This window comes from Alligator mississippiensis, chromosome 3, assembly GCF_030867095.1.
Source record: "Alligator mississippiensis isolate rAllMis1 chromosome 3, rAllMis1, whole genome shotgun sequence".
In the NCBI taxonomy this organism is placed as follows: Eukaryota; Metazoa; Chordata; order Crocodylia; family Alligatoridae; genus Alligator; species Alligator mississippiensis.
The window spans coordinates 253,627,874-253,635,841 of record NC_081826.1 but is presented as its reverse complement, the minus strand read 5'-3'; the positions used below and the strand labels follow the sequence as shown (position 1 = coordinate 253,635,841).

The window sequence follows — 7,968 nt, the reverse complement described above, 5'->3', positions numbered from 1 at the left end:
TGCACTGGCAGGGAATTGTATTTGATTAAAAAAGTATGCTCAGATGATCCTGGGAAATGGATTGTTGTACCTAGCCTATAGAGGAAGTCAAAAACTCCTACAAGTCTTTGCCAATTTGACTGGGGCTGGGAGTCCTTCCTGACCCTAAATCTGGTGCTTCATTTGACTCTGATCCTGTGTGTAAAATCTGTGACCCAGGCACCTGAGAGCACCAGTATACCCCAGCCATTGTCTAATAGTCTAGAGCAGTGGTTCTCAGCCTTTTTTTGTACCAGGACCCATTTGTAAACATTGATGGCCAGTCCTGACCTATTGTCCCTCACTCCTGACCTGCTGCTGCCCACACCCCACTCTGCCAGCCTGCAAGGAAAAAGCCAGGGTTTCCCACATTTTTCTCCGGATAATCCATTTTTTAAGGTTATCGATCCAATTTTAATGTTTGTTCGTGACCCTTTCATATATTCTTGTGACCCACTTTTGGGTTGCGATCCACAGGTTAAAAAATGCTGCTCCAGAGGGAGGCGAGCCTGACCAAGGAGCCAAATAATACATTCAATGGAATGGAGGCAGATTTCTTTCTGGTCTCTGAAGGTGCCAGTGGAAACCCTCCCACATAAATAAAGTAACCCACACGGACATCAAGTTTCTCTTCAGTCCCCCTGAGAGGGTTACCAAACATTCATGGGCAGAGTCAGGGGGCTCCTATTGTTACTTCAGGAATATCCAACCCTATCATAATATCCCCTCAGTGTTGCAACGGCAGCAGATAATTAGGTTATCAGCTTGAAGGGCTACCATTTAAAGGTGAATGCTAGTAATGAAGCCAATAAGGTACCAAAAGCAGTGATATTGGTACTGAAAGAAAAGCCATAGGCAGTAAAAGGAAAGCCAGTGAAATTCTGAGATGATAGTGGTCAGCTAGTTTGCTGTAAAGAAATATATGAATTTTTGAGTAACAACACATTGGAAAGGATATGAATTGTAATAGTCCCAGGGGGCAAAAGGACTCGTGGTCTCATCAAGTGGGGCAAACTTATTGAAGAGAAGAAAACAAAACAGTTGTAGAAAAAATTGGGGACCCTTCAGGTGACAGGGATCTTCTAGACAGTGAATAGAACAGAGCTCAAGCAGCCCATGACTCATGCCCATATGGAAGTTTCCCTTTGCCCTAAGACAGAGCCAGGAGAAACTTCTGAAGAAATCAAATACATAAAAAAGAATTGTTGGCATGTTAGGGGCTGGTGCAAGTTCCTGGTTCCCCCTATCTTTCCTACCTCTTGCTTTCTTGCCCAACATGACCTGTTGTTAAATAGTTTTATTACAAAAGGAGGTGATTCACTTTTACATAATTTGTAGTCAGACTGAGGGATTTACCTGTGACTAAACAGTGATTCCTCGTACCAGCCACTTTAAGGGGATGGTTAGAATTGTATTGCTAGTTAGGCCCCCTGCTACTCTCTTGCAGAGCAGCACCAGAAGGGAGCTCCACCTTCCCCTGCACTCCCACCGCAACCACTGTGATGTTGATATGAGTTCAGCAATAAAAGTAAATGATAACAGAAAATGTGGGAGTCACATGTTCCTCTCGCCCTCCTTTTGGGTCTGCTGCTGCTGGGAGCCTTCATCTCTGCTGTGCCTTCCAGTAAGCAACAGCTGGTCTTTTATTCTCCCACAGGTCCTAGGGGTGGCCAGTCCGCATGCTTGTCTGCTAACTGTCAGTTATCAGTCACCACCAGTAAGCCTGCATCCTGCTGGGCTGCTTCCCAGGGCTCACATGGGTTTGCTGCACCTGGGGATTTTCCCGCATGCCTTTAAACTACTGATGGCATGTCCTGGGTTATACTGATCTTTCCCCACTGGTTGCCATTCCTTGGGCCACAGGGAATGAGAAGGATCAGGAGAGGGTGAGTAGGGTTTTCCCTCTGCCCTGCTACAGGAATATTTTCAGAACTTACAGGGCGAGAATTTTTTTGTATTGTTGATGCTAAATATTTTTCTGTGCATGGTGTGTCAAGAGGTTTATCGGAGGTGCCAGCAGGAAAACAGAGGACATGTTTATATACATCCAACCCTGCTTGTAGGCAATACTCTCCTTTGACAGCTATTTTTTTTAAATTATATGTGGTCCCCATAGTATTTAACAGGAAACTACAGCAAATATTGAACGGGATAGAGGGCATTACTATCTACATAGATAACATATGGTGTGAGGAAAAATAGAAGAGCACTACCCAAAGCTTCGGAAAAAATCAGAGCTGCTGGGCTAAGCAAACAAAAATGTAATATGTGAAATTTATAACAGAAAGCCCAGGCCTGGGGGAAAGAGTTGACACAGCAAGGGACATGTTTCACATGCCTGATCCAAAAGACAAGGAAGAGATAGAAATATTTTCTTAAATGGTGGCCTATTTGATAAATATGTGCCTAATCCAGTTGTGCAGGGCAGAATTCTGAGCAAGATTATGGGGCAAGATATCCAATGAGATGCAAATATTAATAATGGGTTTAAGGAACTGTAGGAGTTAGAAAGGCAAGACTCCTGATATGCTATGATATTAGGAGCAAAACTATGTTTCAGTGTAGATTTCTAAGGAAGGTGTTGGTGCAGTCTTCTTACAACATTATAGTCAAAGTAGAAAACCAGTGACTTTCAAGCATCATAGGTGCTAACAAAACCTCAATGCTAAAAATGAAGGACTTGTCTTTGTCTTCATGGGTAAAGAATTTTGTGTCTTAATTGAAGACTCATATTAGGTGAAACTCATCACAGACATTACCAAATGGGGCTTGGGAATCCCCTCCTCCTAATAAGAATAGAGCCAGTATTTTTATCTATGAATGTATAATTTGGAAATTGAATACCAACCTGGGAGAGATTTGGTGGAAGCAAACAAATGATCTGGAGCATTTGCCCAGAAGGCAGTGGGGTAAAGACCCTGCCTGTGGACATGCCAGCCTGAGGCATGGTTTAAATAATAATAATAATAATAATTACATTATTTAAAATCTCTCCATTGTTAGATAAAATGTGTATTATAAAAATTGTTAGTGCTAATTCCTGAAATGATGGTTAGTTTTAAAAATCTGACAGCACCATTTAATACAGGCAGAGTTGGCAGAGGCAACCAGGAAAGTTTTTAGAACCTTTCTTTGATTTGTTATACATCTTGTGTGATTTTAGCAAAAAATATATTTTAGTGATCTAGGTCTAGACAGACATACCACAACCCTGGCAAGAGCTTGTGATTTCCTGGTTTGTTTAAAAAATGTATGTTAGCAGGAGTAAACGCTGAAATTCTGGCACTAAGGCCTGGTGAACTGACAATGAACAAGAGCTGCTTGGGGAATTTGATGGTGAGAAGTGCTTCTGGCATGCTTTGTGATTTTTCTTCCAGCTCCCCTTGAGTTTCAGGTGACAGAAAGCTCCACCCACATTTATCTGAAGTTAGTGAAATGTAAGCCCTGTTAAATATTAATATTTTTCAGGCCCTCTGGGGAGGTTTGTGACCTGCCACCTAGCACAACAGCTGTCCAAAGCATTTTTAGGCTGAGAGATCCTTTTTCTATTTAAACCTTTTTTTCTTTTGTGCTAAAAGCAACATAGATTAAACAAGAAAAGATTTTTAAAAAAGGTCTATGAACTTTATATTTGAGGGCTACTTGCAAAAAAGCAGGATACTGGATATCTGTGTTATTGTTCTGTGGCATCTTTTACAACCCAGGGCTGTACTAGTGCCCTTGCCCCAGACTGCTTCCATGAATAGTGTTAGCAGTTGGATCTGTTTAGTTTGTGGACACACAGGCCACATATATGCTCAGTTTGTACCACCATTAAACCTCTTGCCACAAGGCTGTACAGAGAATTGTGCTGTATTGAATGCATTGGATACAGAATACCAAAGCGGCTTTTCTATAATTGCCCACCAATAACTGTGGTACGGGTCTTACATATACTTACAGATAAGGCGAATTGTCAGCTTCTGGCCCCTCAGAGGAAAGCGGTACAAAATACAGTTATTACTGGAATTAACACAATCTAGATGATAGCAGTGAATGTCACTGTGCTTCTTGAAAACCAAAAATAATGCAAATGATTTTCAACATGTGCTGGTCACAGTTGTGCTCTGGAGCAGTGATCTATCTGGAGCAATGAGTAATTATTCAAGTAGGGTGTCCTGAGATCCTTTTAAAGGTGTAGCACAATATTAGCACTGTTCGGTGTGCAAACACCTACACATGATTCAAAAGATAAACCCAGAAATTTCAAATAAGAATCCATAGTGCCAAAAACATTCTCATCTGTTGTGGGTTTTCTGGGTCCTTTGCAACAAAAGAATCGCTCTTTTATTTTTCTGTAGACAAAAACAATGAAATCCTAAGCACTGGCGTTTTATGCAGAGTTCTTTAAGTCTAAAAGATCTGGTCTAGATATATATGTCAAAATTTAGCCAGTTGGAATACACATGAGATATATATAACACATGATGTTATACAGTAAGCAAGCTATGCAATATTCAGCTTTGCTCACCCTGTGTTTTTGTCCAGAACGTGGCATATTTTCGATCATTTTGCATGTTTGAGTAATTCAAGCCTGTGTAAATGGTCCATTTACATAAGTCAAATTATAGCTAATGTGCAACTGACACTTCTATGTTAAACTGTTTTAAGAAAAAATTAACTTAAGAACTGGAATGCAAATACTGAAAGTTCCATATTGCATGTCTAATTGAAGCTATCCATAAAATAGCTGGCTGATACAGTTCTATTAATTTTCTCTAGGAATAGCAGTTTTCTCAGTGCCCTTAATGCCTGACTTCAGTATTTCCTATAGAAAAAAAAACTTACCTAGTGCGACTTCTCACATCTTTGTGCTCAACCAATATAAAGGAAGCCCTGGCTTTAGAATTATGGTAGTTCTTAGTACAGGTGGTCCTGAAGAGATAAATTCATACAGAGGTGACTTCTGTGTTATGCCTTGGTGATTTGTCAGTGGCACAACTGAGCCTTTATTTTAGAAAACAGGCCTTTCCCTTTATCTTAACAGAGCCACAAAAGTAAAACTATTTGTGGAAGAACTAACAAAAAGGCAAAATAAAACTAGAATACTATATAATAGTTGCTCTTTTCCAGAAGTTCACATAAATGCAACTCATCAAGATGCCATAGGAATAACATAGTTGATAAAAATTTTTGAAACACTACTGACAATGCCTTCATAAAGGAGGCACAGAAAGCCATCACGCTGTATTTAAAAATGCTCTTAGTAATGGTATCTGCAGTTAGCGTTTGCCCCTTGATGAAAGAAAAAAACCTACTTAAAAGCTACACTAGTTGGGCTCAGTAGGGCAAGATAATGGTGGTAGGTGAGAAGCCCAGAGCTAGAACAATATCTTTGTTTTCTGGCACATCATTCCTTTGGCTCACTATTTATTAGTATTGGTCATCTGGTCACTCAAAAAAACTTTCTTTTCAGTGCTTTGGGATAGACCCAAACAAAACCTTAGATCTAAGATCCCCTAAGCTTTGGGAAACTTAGGCTCTAATTGTGTGGCTTATATTCACATGAATGTGTCTGACTGATTTTTTTGTTTTTGAAACATTTCAAGGCCACTGCACATCAAGGTTCAAATGTAAAATCCACTTCTTTTGAATTAGTGGAGTAGAATAAATCCTTCTCCTTTTTGTAAAGAGTTCTGAAAATTGTTTCCCCTTGTACACTGTCACAGAAAAAATGACTTAATCAATTTTGATAAAACTTTTATAAAGAAAGAACACTCTTACCTTACGGCGGAAATCTAATTTGCAACCCAGAAGAAAAATGCCAGGGGAATGAAGGAGAATTGATGCTTTAGATGGAAGGTAGGTCCTTTCAACCTATGTTTATTATGGTTATAATGTCACATTGACAAAGGGAGCCAGGAAGTTATCATCAAATGCTATAAAATCTTAGAAGTTAATGATTAGGTATCTTAATATTTTGAAAGAATCAGACATCATTCTACTTTATACATTATTAGAGCTGTAACATTTGGATTCAGGCTCCAACTCCCTAAGTTAACAGCTATTCAGATTCATGTCTTATATTTGTACAACATCTGTATACTATTTTTCTTTTGTGGAATATTAAGTTTAGGGTTCAGGTTCCTCTACAATCAAAACTTTGTTCAATATTTTCAAGAATATAGCTGTCACTGGACAAGCACATTAACAAAGAATAATGCTAGCTGTGGTGCGCAGTTATGGAATAATTCAATTGATGAAAAGAGAATTATGAAAGCTTCCAGCCTCTCTTCAAAATCTCCTTTATTTAATTACTTCTGCCCCTAAAGAGCAGCTTGAGATAACAGTGTAAGTTATATAAAGCGAAAGGATCCAGAACACCAGAGACAGAAAGACGATGTTAAAGCAGTACATGCATTTGGGAATTTCTGTTAGAGACATTCATACTCAATTTATTTCCCCAGATTTCCTCTTTACATTAAATTAATCTGATTTCCAAACTTAAGAATTAGAAATGTAGTGCAAGACAAAGGCAACATATGTTCAGAACTGCTCTACAGTGCTAAACCTAAGCTGACTACCTAGTTGACAGTTGGATAGATTAACTGATCTCTTTCCAGCTACTGTTCTCTTGGACTTATCAGTGTGTTAAAGAAGAATATTACCAGTGTGTTAAAAGTTTAAAATGTTAAAAGTTTACCTGCATCTAACATAAGAAAGGGTTTGGTCTGGTTTCTGTATTCTGATTTTTTTCTTTGCCAGTTAAAAGAAACACTTACTTAAGTCTAATGTGCTTGCTTTGTGGTTTCCTAGAATATCAGGAGGGAGGTTGGCTGGTGAGCCAGGATGGATTTGTATAAAAACAATGATCACAGTCTTAATGTAATGGTCAAGAAACATCTTATAAGGAGGTATTACAGTTGTGTAATCTACACAAAACAAAATGTTATTTTTGTTTCCTGTGTTCTGTTTAAATGATTGAACCTAGGGCTGTCAAATTATTAAAATATTTGATCACGATTAGTTGTGTGATTAAAAAAATTAGTTGCAGTTAATTGCGATTTTAATCACACAGCTAAAAACTCAAAATTATGTACAGAACAACTCAAAATTATGCAAATTATGCCGATACTTTGTATGGTTGGGGTGTGTGTAGGGGGTGTGTGTAGGGGGTGTGTGTGGGAATTTGTGATGGTGTGGGGGGCTGTGGGTGTGTCTGTAAGGTTTGGAGCCTGGGGGGGGGCCTCAAGGTGGGGTCTGGAGCTTGGGGAGGGAGAACCCCTGCACACTGTGGCAGGATGCGGGGTACTGTGCATCAAAAGTGAGGGGCAGCAGCAGGGCCGAGGGGGCTGTGGCTTGGGAGTGAGGAGCAGGGTACAGGCATATTACTGCCCTCCCCCGCCAATCATATTACCTCCCTTCCACAGGTGTCCTCTTTTTTGAAACTAGAAATATGGTAACCCTACAAGAAAGCAACCTGATGGTGTGTAGAGCAGCACTTAGCAGATAACTCTGTGGAGGGGAAAGGGAAGTGGGATGGGGGCAGATCAAGAACCCCACAGAGAGATGGACAGAGACAGGGCCAGGGGTAGGGGCTCGTGTGAATGGGACCCCAGGGCCAGGGCTGGGACAGGTCATGTGACAGAGGCGTGTCCAGGGACATGGTGGGGGGTGGTTCCCTGCCACTGTGCACATCCCTGGGGGAGGCATGTGCCCCCCAGATTTATGTGTGGGGTGGAGGTGGGCTGCCCATTGTGGGCTGGGGCTCTGCATGGGGGGGATGTGCCTTTCAGATTTGTGCGCAGGGCAGAGGCGGGCTGCCTGCTTTGGTCTCGAGGCTCTGCGCCCTGCTGCCTTTGCCCTGGGAGCTATGTGCTGTCTACACGTCCCCTGCCTGGCTGGTGGTAGAAGGCGCAACATAGCAATGCATGGCTCCCAGGGCAAAGGCAGCAGGGAACAAAGCCTCGA

The 7,968-nt window shown here is 40.9% G+C and overlaps 1 long non-coding RNA gene across 4 annotated transcripts in view; it reads left to right on the top strand.

Moving 5' to 3' along the window:
- Positions 1–5,669: 5,669 nt before the first annotated feature.
- The window catches only part of LOC109281973 (uncharacterized), a 222,809-nt gene continuing 220,510 nt past the window's right edge, over positions 5,670–7,968 (top strand). For all 4 annotated transcript variants that reach the window (XR_002088819.2, XR_009461111.1, XR_009461110.1 and 1 more), the window contains exon 1: positions 5,670–5,859. This is a non-coding gene — a long non-coding RNA (uncharacterized LOC109281973). The remainder of the gene's footprint in view (positions 5,860–7,968) is intronic.